The sequence below is a fragment of the Diprion similis genome, chromosome 12 (genome assembly GCF_021155765.1).
Source record: "Diprion similis isolate iyDipSimi1 chromosome 12, iyDipSimi1.1, whole genome shotgun sequence".
NCBI classification, from domain to species: Eukaryota; Metazoa; Arthropoda; class Insecta; order Hymenoptera; family Diprionidae; genus Diprion; species Diprion similis.
The window spans coordinates 491,549-518,608 of record NC_060116.1 but is presented as its reverse complement, the minus strand read 5'-3'; the positions used below and the strand labels follow the sequence as shown (position 1 = coordinate 518,608).

The following is a 27,060-nucleotide window of genomic DNA, read 5'->3' as shown; positions in this document are numbered from 1 at the left end:
GAAAACGTCCACTTATCTGTCGTTGTGCTCCTTGAGAGTTGCTCCATGGATTACTATGTCGTCTAAGTAAACATAGCATTTAGATGCCTGCAGTCCTGCTAGAACAGTGTTCATCAGACGTTGAAACGTTGCTGGTGCGTTCTTGAGTCCAAAAGGCGTTGAGTTGTACTCGTAGTGTCCATGTGATGTCGAGAAGGTGGTTTTTTCTTTGTCTCCTTCAGCTATCGGTATCTCGTGGAATCCTGAGGCGAGGTCCTGCGTGGTGCAATATTTCGCTTTTCCCAATTGATCCAGTATTTCCGTAATATTGGGTAAAGGGTACGCATCTCCTACCGTTATCTCGTTTAATTTTCTGTAGTCAACGACTATTCTAAATCTTTGCTCTCCTGATGCGTCAGGTTTTTTCGGCACAACTAGAAGCAGTGCATTCCATTGACTGCGGCTCGGACGTATTATGTTGTTTTCTAGCATGGCTTCTATTTGCTTGTCTATTATTTGCTTCTGTGTTTCGGGTAAACGTTAAGGGCGAACTTTTACGGGTTTTCTGTCGTCTATGAGTTCTATTGTGTGGCTTACTGCGTCGGTGACGCCTAGCTTGTCCCCAGGTGAGTGGAAAATCTCGCTATATGTCTCACATATCTCTAATAACGAGCTTGTTTCCTCTTTGTTGAGGTCTTCTGTGCGTATGTTTTCTACATACTAGTCGCTTCATGCGTTGGCTGCCGGTCTGTCCCGTCGTCCATCCTCTGTAGGCTTCCTCTTTCTCGTCTGATCTGTTGTCCTCGTCACATAGTTCTTCCAATTCTACGGTTGGTGTATTCAATGTTACCTCATAGTCGTTAAGGTTCATTATGTTGACCACGCATTTTTTGTCTGCTGGCGCAGTTAGACAATTCCCTAGGTATACGCCGTCAGCGAGTTTTTTCTTCTCTACGATGCCGATGAACGTACTGGTGGTGTTGACACTGACCTTTCTTACGGTCCGAGGCGCCAACCTAATTTTTTCCTCTCGCGTTGGTCGTATCATCGGGATTCGCTGGCCATACAGGAGGAATGTTCGCGCGACCCACCCGATCGCGGCGTCGTGGTTCTCTATGAAGTTGATTCCAATGATTCCGTCAGTATCCAGGCAGAAATCATCTCCCACCACAAAGAAGTGGTGCGTGACTACCAAGTCTCCGATACGCATCGGTAGTGCCACCTTGCACAATGCTTTGACGACGCCTTCCCCTATCCCGGATAGATTCGTCGTCTCTTCTGTGACTGGCATGTCGTCTTTCAGCATCTCAAGTTTGATGATACTGGCCTCGGCTCCAGAATCCACCAGTAATGTCATTTTCTTTTTGGCGATTCCTCTGGCCATTAACTCTATCCTGTTTCAAATTGTTCTATTTGCGTTAGCGACTCTCATGGATTTGTACGATCCCGCGGTTTTTGATTAACGCTGTGGTCCTTCGTATCCTGTACTTTTATCACCTGTGTTTTGAGAGTTTCTAGCATAGGCTTTCTGATACTTGAAATCCCCATTGCCGTTACTATTTTTCGATCGTTTTTCATCACGGCGTGCTCTGTCCCTGCAGTGTTTATACAAGTGCCCTTTGCGCTTACAAAAGTTACAATGCAATTCTATGCGATTAGTTGATTTATTCGGGAATTATGTGGGTAAACTGTCTGCTTTTTGCTTGGGTGCAGTCCCACGCGAAGTGTCCTGTCTGATTGCATTTCAGACACTTTACTGTCAACGTATTTTTATCGTTTGAGTGGTACAGTAATGTTCATCGATGCATGCACTGTGGCTAACTTTATTTTTTTCAACTTTTGTTTCTTTTCTACTCCCATTTTATGTGCCTATGGCCGGTGAAGCAGTGCACAGGAGAAATGAGAGAAACCACGACGACAGCCTCTCGGCGCTGTCATCCATATAACCTCTAAGATCGCGAGGGCACGAATAACCTCTTTCACAAAGTGCGTCAGCCTTCAATTTAAGTATAAATATTTAATTTCATCATATTTATATATTCGTCGAGTCTTAAATTGACGGCTTATGCACTTTGTGAAACGGGTTTTCCGTGCCCTCGCGATCTAAGAGGTTATATGGATGACAGCGCCGAGAGGCTGTCGTCGTGGTTTTTCCCACTTCTCCTGTCGACTGTTTCACCGGCCATGGACACATAAAATACGAGTAGAAAAGAAACAAAAGTTGAAAAAATAAAGTTAGCCACAGTGCATGCATCGATGAACATTACTGTACGTTCGTCGATTTATAGAATTTATGCCGTTTTGTGATTTTTCTTCCTCTTCCGCGCCTTTATTGATGCCGAAAATTCCGAGAAATGGTATGATTTCACAATCATCCTCAAGTCGTGATGTAGCCCGTTTTCAAAAATAGCTAGTGTTTGATACCTAAGTAGATCTTCGATTCCTTTTCTTTCCGCTCTATGTTCGTCCTAGCTCCGCATGCTCTAATTAGGTCCATCATGAGACGTGTAATCCTTTTTTCGTAGTCGTGCGCGTTCTCACCTGATTTTTGTCTACTTGAGAATAATTCTACCAGCAACGCCGGCGTGGAGCTTTTGGCTCCGTACAATGCTAAAAGCTCGTTCTTTGACTTTTCGAAAGAGTCTATGTTCTTGTATCTGAGTTCCATAGCTGCTTTGCCCTGTATTTTTGTTTTCGGGACTAGTTCCAATACGTCCAGTTTCTGAGCTGGATCTACTTTATCCCTGGCGAACTCGATTGCTTGTAGTAAATCGTCTACTTTGCGCGGTTCGCTCCCGTCAAAGACGTTGACCATCTGACGTACTTCCTTCAATGTCAAGTAGTCTACCATCTTGGATACTGTCTGGTGCTTCAATGGTCTACTACCTCCTTTCACTAATGGTTCTGGGGGTGTATCGGCTACAGGTTCCCGGGGTAGTACAGGGAGTGAGTCGAGGAAAAAGGACGTACTCGATTGAGGCTTTGGAGAAGGGGTTGGTTCCGCTGATCTATTTTTCTTAATGAATGCTCGTAATACTGCTCTAATTTCTTCTACGGTATTTGTATGCGCGACTGCTAACTGATATATTCCGCACACTTGTAAGAAAACTTCTTTCCGGAGGTCCTGTATCCACCCGGTTTGGCCTTGAGCAACAAGCTCTTTGATTTTATTCCATGTAGCGGACATTTACTCTGAACGGAATCTCTCCAACCGAGCACGATGTGCCTGGACTAGCTGTTACGGTACAGGGGGACGGCAGTCCATGTACCCACCCGATGGTGTTGGTTCGGGTGCTATTTTTGTTGGTTCGTAGTCGTCGACGTCTTCGTTCAGGGAACGGAAGGGAAAGAACAGTAATTAGAGAATGATTATAACTTTTATTTTGATTTGGAAATTGAGTGAAGTCGATGAGGAGTAGTTGAGGGAATGGTTTTGGGGAACGGGAGTTGAAGTTGAATGTAAGAGGTAAGAGCGTTGGAATAAGAGTGAGTCTTTTGCATGAGAAAATGAGCGAGGATACAGGGTACAGGGGGATCGAAATGGCAAGGTAAGGGCGATAGCGAGTGGTGTAAGCCAAGATGGAAATAGGATGACAAGATATGGAGTGTGGGAATGGTAGGTAAAGACAAGCGTCGAGGAAGGTGGGAGAGACGTGAGGCGGGACGTCGGACGTAACAAGCGAATTTCCCATACACGAAATTTAACAAAAAAAAAAAAAAAATCGAATGCGATCGTTACGTGGAAATTTGAATGTTCGCACGATATCCTAACTGGCAGTTAGACTCTCAATGATAATATTTGCGGCTTAATGACTAATACTGCAAGGATTTCGAATTGACTTACACAAAGATGACTGTCTTCATTCTGCTTTTCCGCGACGGCTGGTATGCGGCGTTTCCTTCGCTGTTCGCCACGCTGTCGTAGGCTGCTGGCGCCCTACTGCTTCCAGTGGTCGGTTGAATTACTGCGTGCTGCTGCTGGAGCCCGCGTCGTAGTTTCTACCCGGCTATGAGTGCTACGTCCTTACTACGTTTTGTCGCTTCCTTGGACGTATGTCTAGTTTTGTGATCGCGTTCTATTCTTCTTCGCTTCAGCGCTTCTGTTTGGTTACAACGACTGCTTGTTGCACCCTCTTTTCCTTTTCTTAAACACTCTGTCATGATGTATCCCACCGCTGCCACCAATTTTGTATCTCTACTTAGTTGTAGGGATAGGAGAGTGCGGGTATTTCCCAGAGGGGAGAAAGATGAATTCTCTCACTCAGCCACGGAATGGTGAAACAAAGTATAAAAGGTGTTTATTAGATCAGTTTCAACGTTCCTGGCACTTGCCGTAGTTCAGGGCTCGGCCCCGGTCTGAACAGTGCTTGGTCTTCGTTACTCCGTTAATTTATTAATTCTATAATGCTGAGTCAGGCGCTTGGGCGATGCATTGGTTCAGAGGTTCGACACATTCCAAGTTATGCATCGCTCAGCCGTCTTGACTGCATTGATCTAACCTACTTACGCAATCTGACGAGTCGTACTACTTTTGGGTTACAACATAGGGTCATTCTTGTTACAGTCTACCATAGTCTCGTAGTATTCTCTTTTCTTTTTCCTCAACAGGTTAACAACTGCATTTCTTTCTACTTCATAGTTTTCACAGTTATCTTCCGTCCCCTAATGAATTGCCTTTTTGTATGCATTATCCCTTCTCACCACCGCCTGTCTTATCTCATCCAAGTACCATTTTTTCCCCTCCCACGCACTCGGAATCCTAACTACCTTTTTTGGTGCAACTTTGTCCAACGTACCTACTATACTATTGACAAGCATTTTTGCTTTAGAGTTTATATCTCCATCTGTCCATTGCTGTACGGAATTTCTCAGCACTGTTGTGAAGTCTGTCACATCAATGTCACTATAGTTCCTGGTCTTGTATTCTTTCTGTTTACTTTCTGCAATGCTTATTTCTAATTCTACTTTTATCCAAGCATGGTCTGTTATTTTTGGTTCATGCACCACCTGTAATTGCACGCCTGTATTTGCAAATACTAGATCTATAGTAGTTCGGCTATTCTGTGTTATTCTCGTTGGCTCGTTAACATATTGCTTTACCCCTAAGCTCAACATTCCTGATATCAACTGTTTTTTATAGAACGAATTTCCCATGGCATCTAGGTGTATTAAAACCTCCAATTATTAGACAATCTCCTTTTATAGTTAACTCTTCAGTAACATCCTTCATGTATCTTGTAAATTCCGCATCTGACGCACTCGGTGAGTGGTACACGACTAATACAACTCCTTTCAATGCCTTGCTATTGACCTCTATTGCTACACTCCAGAAGTTTGACTCTATTTTATTGTGTAATATTAGATTATAATTAATACCATCTCTAACGTATACTATGACTCCTCCTGTGTACCTATTTTCCGCATCACACCTAACTATACTATATCCCGGCATATACACTTCACTGTCTCCTATTTCATCAGTCACCCGTGTCTCCGATGATAGGCCAGTAGACTTAAACATGAGTGCTATTCAACAGCCGTGCCAAAACGCCAATTTTTTTGTAGGTAGTGTAAGACTATAACAGATAGATGGTGCCACGTACCGGCGTAACGACACCAAGAATCACCTGAATGCGGAGCGGGGGTGCAAAAGCGGGCAGTCGGAATGCGACCGCACGGTGTGACAGGTCGCATGTAAATGAACACCACAAATAAAAAACTTCTGTTCTAAAATTGCCTACAGAGTTTATTGTCATTCATTTTTACTATTTCTATACCACCCCTTACAGTAGTTTGGACCTCAAAAAATATAGTGTGAAATTTGTGGGATCGAGAAATGACGGTTTTTGGCCGAAAAAATTATTTGAATAAACAAATGTCACCATTTTGATGTTATTATCTTTGGAATGAGATTTATCGAAAAGTATTTTCTACAAAAAATGTGCTCCGTGATGAAATCTACAAAATGAATCTCATGCAAAAATCACGTAGAATTATTAGTTTGGCGGTAAATCACTGTTAAACAAAAATTTTTCAAAAAATTTATTATTGTATTTATGTGGTTTATTTATGAAGTACTGTTCTGAAACTCATCCACCACCTAAAAGAAACTGTCCTGAAGAGATATCGGTAAGTTTTATCTAGCCATGTTATATAGTTTAGATTTCGTAAATCTGGCGTGTCGATATAGCACTTGTTCCACAAGGCCGAGAAGGTGCAAAAAAATCAGGGTGATTCTTTTCAGCATTTACATTCAGGATTTACCTGAAAAGAATAGGTTTTTCAAAAAAAAAAAACATGTTTTTCGAAGATTTAAAAGTTTAGCTTATAAACAAATAGTAGTTACGCCTTAAATATTAAAGTTATTCAAAATGTTCTTAAAGATTGTCATAGGTCTTAGCGAGACGCGTAATCTAAAAAAAAAGTCTCAATATCTTTATTACAAGCCGAGATACAATCATTTTTACGTTTGTTTAACTTATTACTGTTTAAATCAACACTAGCTTCAAGAAGTTCCTCGCTCGCTAAAGCTCGCTCGAAGTCGGATGCCTAGTACAGCTGGTTCGTCTGCTCGTGCGCTCGCTACGCTCGCTTGCTGGTTGTCAGTGTTTTACCAAATTTTACGAAATTTATGAGATACCTTACGCTCTCACTGCTCGAGGATTGTTTGATGGGTAATAAATGTTACTCAATACATTATCCCAACATGTGTGCTAACACCCAATTTGCAATGTGCTTATGCGCTCGCTACAATCATTAACTCAGTTTTTTTCATTTTCACTTCAACATACGATCGTTAACGCAGTCGAGTAAGCGTTATTAGTCGGTTTCAAAATATTTGAATGATACGACGTACGAATATACATGACCTAAGAGCTGCTAAAAGTTTTGCCAAAGTCGTGCTAAAAGTTCGTGACGCCTAGTGTACCTGATTTTTATGCTCATTTGGATCGAGTCTTAATGTCAGTAGTTTAGCGTACATTCGTAGAATGTTAAAACATAACTCAACGTAAGGACCTATATCTGCGCAATGCATTCTATACGTCGCAAATCACCTCGGTCGGTATGCCTTCAAATTGAGAGAGGAAAATCATTTAAAAAAACTTCAACTTGATAACATAAACAACCACGTTACAGTGTACCAAAAATTAACACAAAAAATATGATCATTCTTGTATATATTTGTTGATATTTATTGATACCCCATTGTTATTTCGTACATATTGATTTTTTCTTTTGAACGGAGTCCCGTAAGGTCAGCAAGCGCCAAAACACTGTCCCTTTCATCACCTGAAAAGCAAAACGTTATAAATTCACTTCTGCGATGATTATACATTTTTTCTCACTTCTTTCATACTACGTTTTTAATTGTAGATGTACTTAGGGTATTTTAAGTCCAAAATCTTATATAGTACTTTTCTTGAAAGCGTCCATAGCCAAACGGATTGCACGCAGTGTACTCTCACGGTATTCTGAAATTCCCATCTATTTCATATTCCTGTCTGCAATATTTATGGAGATTCAGTCCAAAATCGGATAAACGTCGGTCTCTCATTCTTATTAACTCTACTCTCTCGTTCTCTCTCTCTCTGTCGTTCCCCATGTTTTTTCAGGATTCTGAAATCGAAATTTACTTCATTCACACAGGCAACTGGTGTTTGGAAACCAGACTAAAGTTACATAAATGACACAATTTACAAATCCAATTATTCAACATACTTATTGTAAGAATGCTGCTCAGGTACGAACAATGAACATGCTTTCCTTTCATATTGGAAGGAATATGATGAGACCTTGCAGTACTTATAATCATGCTCACTGGTGAGTAACTGAAACATAAGCACGGTTCTACTCAGTTCGATGACACTTTCTGTTGCATTTTTAGCTTTCTTATCTAGAACTCAAAATTGACAAATTTTGAAGATATGGACATCACTTTCAAAAACTAATTTCCATACAATTAACCTTTCATCGTCCAATAAGACATCCAACTGAAGAATGTGACATCCAAGTAATCAAAAACTCTTGAATCACTGTAACGATTTGACCGATGTAGTCTCTGGTTAAACGTACACTGTTTCTACGTTATTTGACAATTATTATACTTTTCTTACGTATCAGTATTGAATAGTAAATGATATCAACTATCGGCACACATGTTTTGAAAACTGATCATGAAATACCCCGTATGTAAAACTAAACAGTAGAAGATACAAAAATGTAACGAAATCAGTACAGTCATTACAACGATAAAAATAAAACAAATCAAAAAATTGCAAATCATAATATTCAAGTTGTAGAAATACTACAGGTATTTTTTCTCACAATGCAACAGATTTACTCACAATTACGGTCTTTCGATTTTGTTCGTGACGGGTATTCAATACTTCATGACAATCGGTAAATCAATAAATCACGCTAATTGGATATCAAGGTTAAAAAAGAAGTGGATCGTTGTGTACCATGTACCCGAGCTCAAACCCCTTTGACCACAACAGAATTTTACACTGATTTTGCCGGTAAATAACGAAAAAATTTACATTCGTTAGATCGACTACGATGTATCCGTCTATATGCTATATTAGCGACTCTCCGATGAAAGTCTTCTTCACTTAGTCTTTCATCCTTTTATTTCATCTGAAACATATCTGTTCATTTGTTGGCGATGGATACCAACAGAATGACCATTGGAATATGTATACAATTATAACAATAAAATGAATGTTTTCACTGTCTTACCGTGACTAAGTGCCAATAAGTGTCAATGTCGACTAAGGTGGGAACCAACCATTTTTCAGGAACATAATATAACACAATGACAGATGAACGATGAATTATATAACACGTTCATAACGAATTATTGTATGACTATACTACACACACACATATGTCTTGAAAATACCTTCTTCCCATTCTAAGAAGATAGCATCTGTCGAATATCGTAGTATTTTCAAAATTAATGACATCACGATGACCAGCTTCGAACGCGAAAGTTGAGGTTGTGATACGCGACTTACAGACGTACTAAGAAAGTGCTGCTATTAAACACTTTTCTTCATAATAATGAAAATATAAACGGTAGCAATAATACATTGAATTCCTAATACTTATGTAATATACTTATTTGATAACTAACCAGAGATTACACGAAGTGACGTATTTATGGATACCTTCGGTAACCGCAAACAAAACAATTTTTCACAAAAATCAATATAAACCTACACGATGCTGACTCACAAACCGTGCCCTCTTAGTTCACGGGTCATTTAAAACCATCACAAACTATTGCCAACTTTAGGTAAAAATATCATCATACACTACTTAAGGTCGATATACAAAAAAATTGACCCAAATTTATATGTAATGTAATACACGAACAACGCTAATATTCAGATTCATATATGCAAAAATCAATGAAACTGTATTAATGAATCTCAAATGCATGTGGAACGTGGATGTTCGGAAAACTTGTTTATTCGGATAACCGAACTGTATACTTTTAGTTACTAATTTATCAATGAAAACGATATTTATCACAAGTTTAATCACTTTTATTGCAACTTATTCTGAAAAGTAAACAGCCTTGTAATAAAATATGCAGTTCGGTTGATCGGTCGTTCGGTTGACCGACGTTCTATTATATAAAATTATTGCTTCTGACATATACACAGCTTCATACAGGTAACAGATTACAATTTTAAATATAGTATGTATAGTCAGTATTGATTTGACTGATTATTTTGTATATCAAAATACCGGATGGAGGCATTTCTTTTGGGTAAAACACATCACAGATAATTCATGTTTCATACACATCTTATAATATTTTTATCGACTTGTTGAATTTTCTTATTATGGTCTCACTCACTTTCTGTTTACTCATATTATTTTTTGATCCTTCTTTACCCTGGATGACCCTATTTTCTTTACGTCAAAGTTACCTTGGTTGAATTAGGTCACATCATCTCAGTTTCTATACTGGTACTTTGAACCCCTGAATGATTTGTTAGATAGTCACGTCACGTCACTTATAACCACTAATAATTGTATGATTAACTTTAAATTGATTATTGTACAATCAGTTTCGGTCTACTTGTATGACTATAGCTCCGTGGTTTACATTCACATTGTTTACGCGATTCATACAAAGAACGGTCCACTTGATCAGTTTGTCTGAAAAATCTCCAAATTCGCTGCGTGTCAAACTTATTCTTTGATCGTACATGAATACATAATAAAAATAGATCACTATATCTGTTGATAACACGATCGGGGGACGCGCCGAACTTTGGGGAGACCCTCAGTTTCGCGTACCGATCCGATCGTTGCCGCTGGACTCTAGATGGGGGAGGGGAACAGGGTTTGCCAAATGATGCAATCCGGAAGACTTAATTTCTGGTCAAAGGGGGCCCGGTGCTCGAGCCACCTCGAGGCACCCGCCCCGGCTCTATCTCCTCGCGAGGCTGCCGCACCGGCCAACCCAGGTGGTAAACCGTCTGGTGATTCTCAGACGGCCAGCCTCGAAGACCCCTCGGTGTTGTCGCCTGACCCCGACCGACCGAGGGTGCGAGCACGGGGCCCGGTGCTCGAGCCACTTCGATGCACCAGCCCCGGCTCTATCTCCTCGCGAGGCTGCCGCGCCCTGGCCATCCCAGGGGGTAAACCATTTGGGAATCCAAATGGCCAGCCTCGGAGACCCCTCGGTATACGGAACCGCGGCTATCGACGGTCTGTGTCGATGCTTACTTCGGTTTTTCCCCAACGGTCTCGCAACCGACTCTGGCGACGGTCCGTGAACAACTGAACACGGGGCAGCTCGCGCTTTTCGCTCCACTCACGCGATCACCATTCGCGTAAGCACTGCCCTCTGGTGGTTGATCGCTACATCCGACGACTCACAATACCTTATCTGTATAGCACACGCATACAATCACAGCATATAGCACACATATACAACCGCAGCATTCCTGCTGCTTACTTGTAACATCCGTGTCCCATATTTAGCCACTACCATCGCCAACAATATCCATTTTTCATAGTATTTTTTTATTGCACGTCGACTGTGATAACGTCATGAGTCAAAATATATAGGTTTTGGAGTAACACATCCTAAAACATCCAAAAAATTTAGTTCAAATGTCTCGCTCATAGTAATATTCAAATTCGCATCGAAAACGTACGTTATTACAGCCAACCTACATCGTAAAACTACAAGTATACATAACCCTTGTATAATCTGTGAACTGTTGAGATCGTTGAGATTTCGTTACTCGAAATTTGACTCAGCCGGTGTTCAGCACTTATCCATAGAAGAACACAGCAGCTATTTCATTGGGCAGTACATTCACATATATCTAGTGAACATCGTTAGCAGCTATTTTTTTGAAGCGCTTGTATATCCAGGCAAAGCGTTCGCAGCTGATTGTGCGGAACGCTTATATTCGCCGTAGGAGATTATATTCAGATACATCTTTGGCAGCTAAGTTTTCGTAGCGCTTGTTTGTATCCACGTGAGGCAGTAGCAGGTAAATTTTCTAAATAAAATGAAACTAAATGAAAAAAATCAGCAGGCATTTCACGCCAAGCTTAACCAAGATTGTACTCTTGCCAACTCTAATATTATTCAAAGATCGTCATGCAATTTCCTTAACTCCAGAACAGTTCCCATTATTCAATATACTTACATATGATTTTGTTGAATAACATACCACAAAAACCATTAGAAATAATTTTATTCCTCACTGATAACATTTTTGAGGTTTACTTGGTACTTTATCGTAATAAATAAATCAGTAACTCACGGTCGATGGCTCGGATGAAATCGGAATACATCGACAATAGACAATACATTATCTTAGCGTAGGAAGAAAATGTCAACAACGGCTAATCCGATTGTTATTCATTCACAGGTATTTATTGAGTTCAATGCTCTCTCGCGTTTGTTAGGGGCGTAGTTTAGCTCCGACTAAGCTCCTCCTATTCTCGACACTTGGAATGAAACAGGCTGTATAGGCCTCATAACACAAAATAGGAATAACTTCATTGAATCACATAATCAAAACGACCAGTAACGATGATTCTTCTTTATTCTACGGTGTTGATGCTTGTGGCGTTTACTTGGTGCCATATGTCAAAAAATAAATCAGTAACTCACGGTCGATGGCTTGGGAAGACTCTCGCCATGATGATTCCTGACGTCGGGAAAATACGCCGCGATCCCTGCAAGAAGATTCTTCTACTATTTTGGCAAACAGAAAATAACAATTTCAAAAATCGCGGTACACTCATTCATACGATCGATGGTATACAATGATATACAAAATATAATAGCCTTATAACGCATAACAGAAGTAACGTTATTGATTTAGATGAACAAAACGACCAGTAACGATGATTTTTATTTCTACAGTTTTGACGTTTGTGGCGTTCATTTGGTACTTTATGGCAATAAATAAACTGATCACTCACGATTGATGGCTCGTGAGGTCTCCGGTTGCCTGGATTCCCAGCAGCTGTTGTCAGCAGAATTTTCTACGATTTTCAGTCCGCAGGAAGCGATAATTTAAAAAATTAAAATCACTTATTCATACGATCAATGGTATACAATAATATACAAATATGAGCCTCACAACCCGTATAATGAATAAAACGCGTAACTATCAGCCGGCCTTGTCGGCAAATGCAGAAATTTTATTCTTTACATACGTTTGAACTGATTGTATGCACAGCATTCACAAAACCGTATACATACTATGAGTCCCACGTATTTTATTTCCGAATTATTATTTATTTTTGGTAATCGCACAGGATTTTTAACGCAAGAAGATTTTTTTTTTATGTAGATTCTGTCGTGACTTCGAAAACTTGAGTGATTAACTGGATAATATGCTATAAGCGCATATCTTTACTTTGAACCCGTAATATCATGTACTACAATCCGTAAACTACTGACTTTTTTTTGACTAAAAAACATAACAGATTTTTCTCGAATTATCCATGTCACTTTTGGTATATTGTATGGCAACCCATGTGAAAGTGGGCCACTATTTTCACGTTTCTCAATTTTTAACTGAACGAAAGCAGGATCTTTACTGTGTTTACAACCATCCATTCGTCTACAGCTACACATTATATTACCTACTCACCAACAGAAGTCTCCGTTTCTATGGTTAAAGACATCTTGTTATTTTTCAATGATATTATTGTTTCTGAAACGCAGATGTTGCTTTGTTATGCCTTAATATTCACGAAATTAGATTTTTGATGATCGATTTAATTGACTGATGGTGAATATATATTTCCGTTATCTTACCGTAAGTACAGCAACTCTACTTTGGTCTGTGGAGTTCACTGGCCAACTGAGACTGAAGTTGGTAATATTTGAAGAACATGGGTATGATGAATAGGTACATGGGTACATGGGTACATAGATCACGTACAAGGTACAATAAGGATTATTGCACATTTATACGATATTCTTGAGCATGGATCATCAAAACCTTCTATCTCCTTACTCTTGAACAATTTTCAAGGATTTCTCAAACAAAGTGATATTTTCAAACTCGATGGCATACCAAAATCCTGGTAGACAAATGCGTTATGCAACTGATCAAAGCATTCGTCAATTATCTCTATACAGAATCAGATATCAAATATCAAACACGTTACGTGCCATCATTTTTTCTATCAGCAAAATAACCGTACAGCAAGGGTGAACAACCGAAATTACAGTCCATGTCACACCACTGACAAATAAAGAAAACGGAAAAAATTCGGTGAGAACCGAAAAACAGTATCATTTCCAAAAAAAGTAAACACTGCATCAATTAGCCACAATGTGCAAGATCATATTAATTTCAAAAAACATAAAGCTGTAATATAATTTAATACAATACGCCAAATAATATCGGTTTTTGCAAACTATTAGCAATATCGAGATATCGAATTTTTCCATATATAATAACGCAAAATACGTATAATGTGCCTATGTTTCTTCTCACATAACCACCATCAATCCTTTTTTTCCTTTTTATCGCTTATGGCATTTACTCGATACTTCATTGGACCCTCGCTATATTTAACGTTATTTGAAGATATTGACGCAATTTCAAGTAAATGAACAAATAGGGAGTAAGAAGAAGTCACCTTTGTTGATGAGTATTGTATGAAGTATAAGGCGAATGAATGATAAATTGTAAATATAGTGAACATGAGGCTTCGACCTGTGTTGCGTAGTATTTGCGACCAAGTAGACGTCACAAATGGGATCAGTAAAAAAAAAATTCATATCAATGTTTTTCTTGGTGAAGGTGTTCAACAAAATTATATTATATATATATATATATATTATATATTATATATATATATATATATATATATATATATATATATATATATTATATATATATTATATATATATATATATAATTGTGTTGAACACCTTCAACAAAATTATATTATATATATATATATTATATATTATATATATATTATATATATAGATATATATAATATATATATATATATATATAATTGTGTTGAACACCTCCACCAAGAAAAACATTGATATGAATTTTTTTTTTACTGATCCCATATATATATTGTGACGCTAAATTCTGTTACCCTCTGACGAGGACTTACCGTTAACACTTTGGCGCGATTCTCCAATTATTCGATACGATATTTAAGATACGAAAAGATACTCGTTGGGCGCCAGACGCTTCAGCGTCAAATTTTTAGAGGAAAGGAAAAGATACGATACGATAATAATAATTAGAGAACCCGTTGTATGGCTGGCTAGGCTCAGGTACTCACACGAACTGGTAGAGTGGCGGTATCCAAAGGCAGTTACAACAGTTACGGAAATAAGGAAAATAAAGAGATCAAGAAATAAGCTCGAGCCAAGTAAATTAACAAGCCAATCAGTCGTATATTATTGATCAGTTCATAAGCGGTAGATTAGTCAGTTTGTTACAGAAAGTTAACAAAAGATATTTAGTCAACGAGAGTGATTTACAAGGTTTTCGGTTAAAGAAGCTAAGCGATAATTCGCACAAAACAATAGTTGGCAAAAGAAATTAATCGTAGGTCGAGAGAAGCGATATAATGCAAAAAGTCTACTCAAACTAGACGTCACTGGGCGACGTGATCTTACCCAAATTTCAGAAGCGGCACTACGAGAATTGTTACATTAAAGCAAAAGTGAAACTTTAGCGAAAATCGGTAGTTGACGGAATTGACGGTAGCTTAGAACTATAGTGACAAGAAAATACTATTTAAATTACGACAAATGGTAATTAGCGAGAAAGGTTGGCAGTGATATACGATTCACAAATATCGGAAGCTTATACGGAAGAATTATTTACAGCAAGCGATTTGATAATTACAACAGTCAAAATTACGATATTAAATTAACAAGGAAATTCGAAATTACGATAACGAGAGAAAATACAAAAGTTATACGAGATTGAGAGGTTTAGAGAAGGGATTGCAGAGTAAAAATAATACACTGAATACACCTGGTTACAACAAGCAACTTAAGATAACACAGAAGTACGATATTCGGGAAACAAGAAAATATTACAAGGTAATAAGAAATGTAAATCAATATAAGCGATAGAAAACAAAGGTGCAGTAGTATTTAGCGGCGTAATCTACGCTCAGCTATACTCCAAGTAGCTCAATATACGATATGAAATTTCATGCACAAAGCAAATAATATAAAACAAGCGATACGATACAAAGCGATAGGCAATACTAGTAAGAAAAGTAAAGATAGCGATAGCGATAGACAGTAGAAATTACAAAAGCGTTTCTAGCATAAAATTACGAGAAGCAAAGAAAATTAGAGATACAAAAGATAAGCATCAAGCAAAGAAAATTCAGAAATACAAAAGATATTCGGTAGTTACGAGGTCGCTCACGATAGTTTTCGGAAATTAATTACGAAACGAAATCATGCAGTCGCACGGCGGCTTACAGCACCTCAATGTCCGTGGACCATGATTCACAAAGATACTGGCATCATTCGATGCAACCAAAACGATAATTAAGATACGATAAGAGAAACAGAAATTAGAGCAACTTCGTAACAGTACGATATAAAGGCAAAAGCCTTACCTTAGTCGGTGACGAGATTAGGCACTGATTTTAAATTAAATTAAACTTAAAGAGAGCGAAGAAGGAAGGAAGTGAAGTTAACGGAAGGAATTGAAGCTAAAGGAAGGAGTGAATCTAAAAGATCAAAACGGTAGTGGGTGCGAAAAAGGTAACGATAGCGATAGCGGTAGAGGAATAAGCGATAGTGGTAGAATATAAGAGGAAGGTTGAGGATTTCTAACTAAACGAGAGCGAGGTGGTAGCGAAGCTGTCTCCTGGCGGGTTGAGCGTAGAATAGGCAGAGTTCGGAGTCCGGATCAGCGATCTTGCCGGTGTCGTCAGGTGATTCTTCTTCCCCTTCGGTGGTCATTCAATCCCCACCATAATTGGGTCATCCCTCTGGCGAATATCGGCTACGCGTTATCGACGATTACCGCTAGATGAGCGTAGTTGACATCACACGTACTTTTCTTCGTCTGCTGCGTCGTACGGTCCAGGTTGCCTGTCATTGGGGGTTCCCTCCACGAAGGCAGGTACGTAGGCTACCTCCGGAAGGTTACCGGATGGAGTGCAACTCCACATTGTTTGCCTCCACCGGCTTCGTCGTCTAGGCAGTGGCCAACTGCCCACGATATATCACGAAGACCATGCAGTCACACGGCGGCTTACAGCACCTCATCGTCCGTGGACCATGACTCACAATGATTGTAGCCCTTACTGACAGGAAGGCTGCGTCGATCCTCAGGACGAGGGCTTTATCAACTTTGGACGTAGTGTTTTAGGCTCGGTCCGGCTCCTGGCCGGTAAGTCGGTGAACGACAGGCTGCGGTCTGCCCTTGATGTCGAACTTACGGCATCCGAAAGAGTAGGCATTCAAAGTTGTACGGGAGATTCATGATTACGAAACGGTAGTTGAATTCGTCGGTAGCTGGAACTGTAGTTTTCGGTAGTTGTCGATCCCTCGGTGAATCAAAGAAACGTGTTGATCCCTCGATGATCGTGGTCGCGGTACCTGTTTAGCTTGCGCCGAAGCGCGGGATTACAAAATTTGTACAGAAAATATTAGTAACTAGTATTTTTCGCCTATATCGTATCGAGCTTGCTTGGAGTACCCCGCCAGGGACGCGTTTTCGGTAGTTTCCTTTAGATTTTTAGCCTTGTAACGAGCCATTCTGAAATGCCACGTTACAATATATATATATATATAATTTTGTTGAACACCTTCACCAAGAAAAACATTGATATGAATTTTTTTTTTACTGATCCCATTTGTGACGTCTACTTGGTCGCAAATACTACGCAACACAGGTCGAAGCCTCATGTTCACTATATTTACAATTTATCATTCATTCGCCTTATACTTCATACAATACTCATCAACAAAGGTGACTTCTTCTTACTCCCTATTTGTTGATTGCGATGAATTAGTAATTATGACTACATTAATATCACGCACCCATAAATACATCATCAAGGCACTTCCTGTATCATCTCAACAATAGGAGGGTTTCTGAGGAACCGGATAATTAGGGATAAATGAATTATTTTACATCAATCAACATATGCTATACGTACCGTAAGTTTTGAAAACTGTCGATATAATCATAACATTTTGAAAATTCACCACGTCGTCATCCTCACATGCAAAAATTACGATATTGAACTTTTCGAAAAATTCATTAAGTATTACTACACATTAATTACCGTATACTATACGTACGGTTTACGAAAAAATTAGTCCCACGGGTGATGAGTCACCAGGTGAAGGACAGCCGGAAATGCGAAGTGCTCGTCCTACGAGTCTGGATTCAACAGGTACCGGACCCAGAGCGCAGGAACTGCGGACCGTTAGTCCGGAGAATCGAGTTTCACCACGTATGGACCTTGAGCGCAGAAACTACAAAGTGCTAGTCCTGGAGGTCAAAATCCACAAGGTGAAGGACCTGAACAGCCGAAACTGTGGAGTGCTTGTACTGGAGGTCGAGTTCCACCAGGTAGCGTACCTGGAGCACAGGAATTGTGTCCTAGAAGTGAAGTTTCACCAGGTAGCGGACCCGAAGCGCACGAACTACGGAGCGCTTGTCCCGAAAGTCAAATCCCACCGGTTGGCAGACTTGGAGCGCAGAAACTACGGCGCGCTTGTCCTGAAAGTATTCACCAGATAGCGGACCTGAAGCGCGAAAACTACAGAGCATCAGTGCTGAAGCTCAAAATCTACGAGGCGAAGGACCGGGACAGGCGAAACTAAGGAGCCCGAGTTCTGGAGGTCGAGATTCACCAGGTGAAGGACCTGGATCGCCAGAACTGCGGAAAATTAGTCCTAAAGGTCAAACATCACCAGGTTAAGGACCTGGACAACCGAAACCACGGAGCGCTGTTCCTGGAAGTAGAGTTTCACTAGATAGTGGATCTGGAGCGCGGAAACTACAGAGCGCTTGTCCTGGAGGTCGAGATCCACCAGGCAAAGGACCTGGACAGCCAGAACTACAGAGCGTTAGTTCTGACACTCGAGTTTCACCAGGTTGCGAACCTGAAGCGCAAGAACTACAGAGCGCCAGTGCTGGAGCTCGAAATCTACGAGGTAAAGGACCGGGACAGGCGAAACTACGGAGAATTAGTCCTGAAGGTCAACCACCAGGTGGAGGACCTGGACAGCCGGAACTACGTTCACTAGTCCTGGAAGTCAAAATTCACCAGGTAGTGGACCTAGAAGTCGTAATTCATCAGGTAAGTCACCTGGAGCGCAGAAACTGCAAAGCGCTCGTCCTGGAGGTCAAGATCCACCAGGTAAAGGACCTGAAGCGCAGGAACTACGGAGCGCTGGTCCTCGAAATCTGCGGACGATTTTCATACGTCCTCTCTACCGCGCAGTTGTTTTAGGACTGAGAAATTCGGCTAGCTGATTTTCGTAGTCGACGATTTCTATTGATCGATGCCGTCAGAGTGAAAATGACGCCACTTTCTGAACATCCGAACATCCACAAATTTTAGCCTTCGAACTTTAATACATAAATTTCGCGAAATTCAAGTTCGCGGGCATTCATAATAGTGTCAGACATAATATTTGATATTATAGAAACCGTTTTGAGCATTTATCTCATGGCAGATCATGACTGCATTCGGTCGCTCGCGCTCGGAATATACGGATGGCAGCGTCAGTGCCGCCGGGTGGCGTGGTGGGGGCCTGCGTCGCGCCCCACGGCTCCTCTCACGCGGCTTAGTTAACTATTTTCATATCTCCCTTATAAATTGTCGTAAACAGAAATTTTTTTTTTTTTATTTAACGTATTTTTTTCTCACGAATTCGAAAATGCTCATGAAAATTGATATTCTCCAAGCCTCGCGCGGCTTAGTTAACAATTTCCATATATCCCTTATAAATTGTCGTGAAATTTTTTTTTTTTTCTCAATTTTTCTGTTAATCACTCGCATTTTGAGGACAATCGGTCGTTCCAGGCCATAAATAATCCCTTATGTACTGGGAAATCCCAACTCCCATGACTCAAGGCCCCAGCCGACCCTTTCAGGTAGTTTGAAAGAAGCACAAGTGCGAGAGAGATGCAATGAAAAAAAAGGACTTCCCGAGGCGCCAAACGGGTGTATCTACACATTTTATAGCAGGTAAGGTGCCGACTTGCTCCAGGTATGAATTACTTCTGGTCATTGCTGCTCAGTAGCTAAAAGGCCCCCTGACTCAGAGTTAGCTCTTTCAGCCTACCGAACCCTCTAATATTGTGGGTTAAAATAAACGGCTTAGCTGATTGTCTTGGTTGTTCTGCATTTCGAATTTCTTTTCCCTATTTTCCAGCATTTTCCTATTTAACTAGCATGCAGAATGATTTTTTTCGAGCACTTTTCAATGTTCTTGTTTATTTATTTAGATATTTATATTTTTTCACGTACTCAAAATTTCACCACAGGCTGACGGATTGAGATGATAAAGAGTACTTTTCATGAGCAGATGATCGGCGTTAGTAGCATCGCATTAAGTGAAATGATTCGATATTATGCAATTAATGTATACGCCCAATTGGATAACGGAAATATTCACCGTGAACGACTTGAAAAATACCAATCCACCGACGTACAAACTTACCGATTATCAAGATCATCCCATCAAAGGAGGCTTCTACAAGGAGGAACTCAGTAACGTAAAATACCGTATAATGACGCAAGGAATTTTTATCCATCCGGTTAATATACATGTTTATTTTTGGAAACTTTTTTTTCATTCCTGGAAAACCTCTTTTCATAGTAGGAAACCTTTTTTCATATTCGGAACTTTTTTTTTTTTTTTTTTTTTACGTGTTAATCAAATGGGGATTTTGTTTTCTGAAAACTTTTCTTTGTTTCCGTGTTACGTCCGACGTCCCGCCTCACGTCTCTCCCACCTTCCTCGACGCTTGTCTTTACCTACCATTCCCACACTCCATATCTTGTCATCCTATTTCCATCTTGGCTTACACCACTCGCTATCGCCCTTACCTTGCTATTTCGATCCCCCTCTACCCTGTATCCTCGCTCATTTTCTCATGCAAAAGACTCACTCTCATTCCAACGCTCTTACCTCTTACATTCAACTTTAACTCCCGTTCCCCAAAACCATTGTCTCAACTACTCCTCATCGACTTCACTCGATTTCCAAATCAAAATAAAAGTTATAATCATTCTCCAATTACTGTTCTTCCCCTTCCGTTCCCTGAACGAAAACGGCGACGACTACGAACCTACAAAAATAGCACCCGAACCAACACCATCGGGTGGGTACATGGACTGCCGTCCCCCTGTACCGTACATCCGGAAAACTTTTTTTTCATTTTCTGAAAACTTTTTTTCGTTTCTGGAAAACTTTTTTTCATATTCGGAAAACTTTTTTTACGTGTTAATCAAATGGGGATTTTGTTTTCTGAAAACTTTTCTTTGTTTCCGGAAAACTTTTTTTCATCTTCTGAAAACTTTTTTTCGTTTCTGGAAAACTTTTTTTCATATTCGGAAAACTTTTTTTACGTGTTGATCAAATGGGGCTAGTAGGGAGAAATCACTTGAGGAAAGGCGGGCAGCGCAGCTCCACGTTACGAAGTTTTACGGTGTTTGGCGGGAAAACTTCCCGAGTAGAGTCTTTCTGGTAAAGTGTCTTGATAAATTTTTATCTGCATATTCCCGCGCTGCATTTTGGCCGCACATCTCGTGATATGCTAGCTCGTCAGCGATTGGTTGGTTTACAGGCGGGCGAGCAAAGCCTCATGTCCCCCACCACCTGATATGCATTCGAATAGGGGTTTCAAAATTTTTCTTCCAGTCGAAAAATTTTCCGGGTACGAAAAGTGTTTGGTGAAGCGAGCGGTGAAAAAGTGATCATTCGAAGACTTCAAACAGCTGACTTTGTAAGTACTTTATCAAATAACGAATAATGACGTTTTCTCCGTTAAGTTCATATGTTTGCATTATTAATTTTCCTTCTCTTGGTATAATATACCGATGATCAATATACAAATAATTTTCTTTCTTTTTCAATTTTCACTTTGGAAGCTTTTTTCTACGATTTATAGAGCCACACCAATCCTCTTACGATACCGTGAATGTTAATTTTTTAAATTTCACAAATTTTTATATTCGTCATCGCTGTTTCAATACTAATTCGAGGAAAAAATTTTTTAGAATCATATTCAAAAGATGAATGGTTTAAAAAGAGGATTGTCGGACTCCCCACCCCCTTCACCACCGCCACCATTCAAACAGTTGCGAGGGGGGCACGGTTTTGATAATGAGGAGACTGATGATAGCGATGCAGAAACAATAATTATCAATGAGCGTCGTTTTCATAGTGAAGAGGATGATATAGATAGTGACGCTGATACAATCATAATCGGTGGGGCTGATTATTTTGACAATTTGGCACAAGAGCAGCAACTTGAATCGGAGGATGAAGAGGTCATGGGGAATGCGGGGGTGTGGGAGGTTACGGTAGCGGACGAGGAGGAGGAATGGGCCGAGGAAGAGGAGGTGGAGGAAGAGTGGGTGGTGGATGAGGAGGTGGGTGAAAACTATGAAGCCCTCTACTTGCACCTCGCCATAATCCGCAACGATGTTGATCGAGCCCGTGAACAGTTGGGGCGCTTGGACAGGGTTGACGATGAGGGATATTTCTCAGAGGATTGGTGTGTAGCATCACATTCAAATGAAATTCTAGCTTCTTCTACCCCTTTTTTCTATGTCCATCATTTTAATAAGTGAAAACTTTTCTTGGGCTACAGATTTATCAAGTATATATGTCATGCCGTCCCACTTTCTCCGAGACCTTGGATACGTCACAGACTCGGAAAATGGTTGGTCGACTGATGAATGGACTGAAGATGAGGAGGAGGTTGGGGACGAAATAACCATCGGATTTTCTGAAGCAGCGTCAGAGTTCTCGCTGGAGGAATTTCGGGGACTCGTTGAAGATGCGCGGGAGGCTCGAGCGCGGCCAAACAGCCGATATTACATAAATTATTATAATCGAACGCCTATACAAATTATTATAGAAAAATGGGAAAATGAGACTGTCGCCATAATGATAGATATAGAAAATGATGCTGATGATGAAGATGATGATAGTGATCATGATAATGAGGATGATTTTATGGATTATTTCGAGAAGTAAAACTATGTATTACACAAAATTATATTTTTCCACAGATGAAATTCATAATATTTACATTTATTTCACAAGAACGGATGAAAGTTAAAAAGATATATGCATAATTGTAATAAATTCTATAATAATCTTATTAAATACCGAATCGATCCTTGTCCCGCGTGTTGCCAAATATTGTCCGATGGGAAGTATTCGTGGTATCTGTTTCAACAGCTGCATCCGACATTTATGATAAAATTTTGTTACATCCTTACATTGAACATATTACTCTAAAAAGATTTCAATACTGATTTACGGGAAAAATCGAACAGTAAATTTGAAAAAAAACTTTTATAAATCAATGTACAACGCAGTTTTCGGTAGAACAATCGAAGATGATAGTGAGATCGGCGTTAACAACAAACGGGGCAGTGTCTTTGTTATTAAAATTTTCGACCTTTAAATTTAAATCTTCAGATCATGGAAATGGTATGCATACTTTATTCGTAGGTCGTTAGGTCGTAGGAGTGTTTTACAGCAAAGTGGCATAGACATCTATCGCATAATTTCAACAGCTGCATCCGGCATTTATGATAAAATTTTGTAACATCCTTACATTGAACATATTACTCTAAAAAGATTTCAATACTGATTTACGGAAAAAAATCGAACAGTGAATTTGAAAAAAAAACTTTTATAAATTAATGAACAACGCAGTTTTCTGAAAGATCTTCGACCCATGCAATGTGGAATCTTGGTATGAATTCACGGTTTCTCCGGGAGTTTGCGCGCAATTGTGGTCGACCACGTCCGAGCCTGCACACGCCCATCCCTCCCCTATCAGTGAAAAAGAAATAAACACGTTGGAGATACCCAGTGGGAAAATCGGTTGGCGGGAAGCGGCTTCGAGCGGCATAGAGATGAATTCTGATCCCTAGACTCTTGACCGGGTAATTTATGTTTGTGGGATGTGACGAAAAGGGCTGTTTGGTGAAAAGCCGCATGTGCAACCTGTCAAGTAGGAAAAAAAATCACGTGAGGAAAGGCGGGCAGTGCAGATCCATGTTACAAAGTTTTACGACGTTCGACGGGAAAACCTCCCGAGAAGAGTTTTTTGGGTAAAGTGTTTTAAGAAAATTTTTCCGGCCACACATCTCGTGATAATGAAGATGATTTTATGGATTACTTCAGGGAGTAAAATCATGTATTATAAAAAATTATACAATTATTTATCATATATTTTCACACAAATGAAATTCATAATATTTACATTTATTTCACAAAAACGGATGAAAGTTATGAAGATATGTGTATAATTGTAATGAATTCAATAATAATCTTATTACATATAACATTTTGATTCTACGTATGCGCTAGGATGTAATTACAATCAGTTCTATTTTTTCTAAATATGTAAATAATTTTATTGAATACTGCATTCTAATTATATGTATCAGCGAGGATGTAATTGTTGTAAATTATATTGGTATTTTCAAACATATTGCCTACATTTTTTAGGCAGACGATTGCATGCCAAACAGTCTTTAACCAGAGGGTTTGGACCGTCCACTATATCGCCATCGGGTCCGGGTATATAATGCAGGGTACATCTGCGGCAACTGTAGATGCTGGCATCCATTTTCATATTCTCAGGCAGCTTATCCCACACATCATTGATGAAATTTGATGCGAACATGTAGACGAATTCTCTCGGTAAAAAAGCGATATCCTCAGACCTCATTGCTCTTAAACCAGCCAATTCCTCGTACAGGTGGAGTGATTTCTCGAGAGAGCCGGTACACTCCTTCAAATACCAACTTCTCAGCCGCTGAACGTTCTCAAAGGCACAGTTGTATCCCGGCATGTATTCAGGGTTGTCATCATACCAAATCGATCCTTCTTCCGCGTATTTACAAATATCGTCCGATGGGAAGTATCCGTGGTTCAGGTCGTGCAAGGGTGCCACTTCCATATATTTCAATTTTACCAGTGTAGGGGGTTCGATGTGTAAATCTTCCATATTAATAACTGGCGTGGTGCCACCGAGGATCTCCGTCAACCATGCTTTATTCTCTGCTCCTTTGACGTATACGTAACACGCATTTCTCACAATTTTTCTCAGAATCTTCGGTACTTCATCGTGAGATTTGTTGCCGGCATTCCATGGTATCCCGTGATGATTGCGCGTTAACCAGGCGTTAGTAGCTCTATATTCGATTGGTAGGCTGGTTGAATCACATGGTGGTTTAATGAGGATGTGCTCCAAACCCGAACCGTTTATGTATATGGCTGCGACTTCTTTGGGTACAAGCTGGTTGCCTTGACCGATGAAACATTGCACGTCCAGGATCATCTCCATGTTGCAGAGGGATGCCGAGCTCGATTTTTCTCAAATATCCGTAGAAGACTGACTTTTCGTTCCCCCGCATACCAGTTGTTATCCCCTCGAATCTGATGGAAGTGGAGGGGATACGATGTAAATTATCTGTGGCACCTAACTGCACGAAAATTCAAACTTGTTGAACTCTCCCCCGAAGTATTTCAACTGTAGACGATTTGCCCCAGCCATATCACACATTTCGGTCAGCTGATTCGAATCTTCTTGCAGAACTTTCGCGATTCTTGGTGGTAGGAAGACGTTGTATTCCCCCTCAATCTTGGCCAGAACACGTACCCCGAATTTCGTTTTGACCAGTCGTAGTCCGGTGACGTTATACACCTCTCCAATTTCGAATTTCGACATCTTTTTGGTCGGCAGATTCTCCAGGCGGCTGGCATGGTTGATTTTTCCCAAATCCATAGCGTTTTCGATGAGAGTTTCTCTTTTCACAAGTACGAACAGTACACGACGAGAAGACGATGAGAACAGAGTGACTATCGAAATGAATCGGTATTTTATATACCATCCATCCCCACCACGATTCTCCCATCAAACAAGACTCGACCTGCATATCGAGGGGAAAATTTTTATGCACCGCCCCCCGCTCTCCATCGTCCCGTAACCGACATCTGGCATTTTTTAATAATTTTTGAAGAATCTTTTATGTGTGACAGATTTATTTCAACAGCTGCATCCGGCATTCATGATAAAATTTAGTATGTACAGATTTATTTACATTACCACCCACTGCATTCATTATCGGCATGAGCTGAAAGGCTGCATTTCCAGGTATTTTTCTCAAGTGGTCTAGCGTTATCTAACTTAGAGCTTCCTGTCGTCGAACAGGACCCGACAGGATTTCGCCCCCCCCCCCCCCCCCGCCGGGGACTTGCCGCGCGCCTTATGCGACCCCCCCCCCCCCCCTCCCGCGGGCTCCTCGCGCGCCCTTTGCCCCCCCCCCTCCCGCAGATCCTTCGCGCAGCCTTTGTGGACGCCCCCCCCCCGCGCGCCGCTGCAGCCCGCCCGGCCGGCCCGTAGGAATGGGGGGAACCCCCCCTCGAAACGCCGCTATTGTGGGCCAGAACTCTCATATCTTATCTACTTTTAAGGAAGCTCTCCACGTCTTTATGTTTCAAATTGGTGATGGATCCGGTTCGTATTTTTCCCTCAAAAGCAGATTCCAATTCTTCGCAGTATATGCGATCGCTTCTCCTTTGTTTCCGCGTACCTTCACCCGTTCTCTCAAGACGTTTAAATTTTTCCGCCAGCGATTTCAACAGTCCGATCGCTGTGATGATTTTCGTTTTCTCACCCATCGTTGAGGCCTTTCGCAGAATTTTGTTCAGAAGCCGGATATTTTGCGTCCCAAATTTAATCCATTTCTGAATTTCCGTCGGCGATGATTTGTCCAACATTTTGTACGCAGTTTTCATAATGTTGATTATTTCCAAACATTTCGCGGATTCCATCTTTCTTACTTATCACGTGCTCTTGACAAGTTTAAACTTAAATGATCGTTATTCCGTAGTGGTAATTCTTTTTATAGGGCGAGCTGTACGTGTGTCTATGCACGCGGTGTAGTGAAATTCGGTGAACATGGGGGCCACCCTACGATATCACATCTCTTCGATTGCAAAACATAAACACAAGGGTTTGTTATATACGAGTCCTGGAAGGGTATTTGGTGGGGAAAAAGAACGTCATGTGGTTTATATCACTTCAGACTTCTGGTCTGAGCAGTTCTTTTGATAAGAATGTCACGCAGTTACTAACGCACCGGACTTTGGACTCGAACAGAAAGTCACGTGGTTCGATATCGTCAGAACGGAATGTCACTCAGTTTACTCCAGCAATTCTTGGAACTATAATTGTCGAATATCACGTGGTGGATATTATACTGCTCCTTGGACCTCACAAGCAGTAATCGAGAAGAGAATGTCATGTGGTTGATATCGGGCTAAAGAAAACAATTTTCGAAACTATTAAT

The 27,060-nt window shown here is 40.4% G+C and overlaps 1 protein-coding gene and 1 long non-coding RNA gene across 2 annotated transcripts in view; both read left to right on the top strand.

Annotated features, from left to right (window-relative positions):
* The window catches only part of LOC124413421 (dipeptidase 1-like), a 1,027,592-nt gene that overhangs the window by 932,851 nt on the left and 67,681 nt on the right, over nucleotides 1–27,060 (top strand). The gene's annotated exons all lie outside the window — the stretch shown is intronic.
* On the top strand, nucleotides 17,963–18,785 carry LOC124413428. Its single transcript, XR_006929870.1, has 3 exons — nucleotides 17,963–18,167; nucleotides 18,344–18,358; nucleotides 18,775–18,785. It is a non-coding gene; the product is annotated as an uncharacterized LOC124413428 (long non-coding RNA).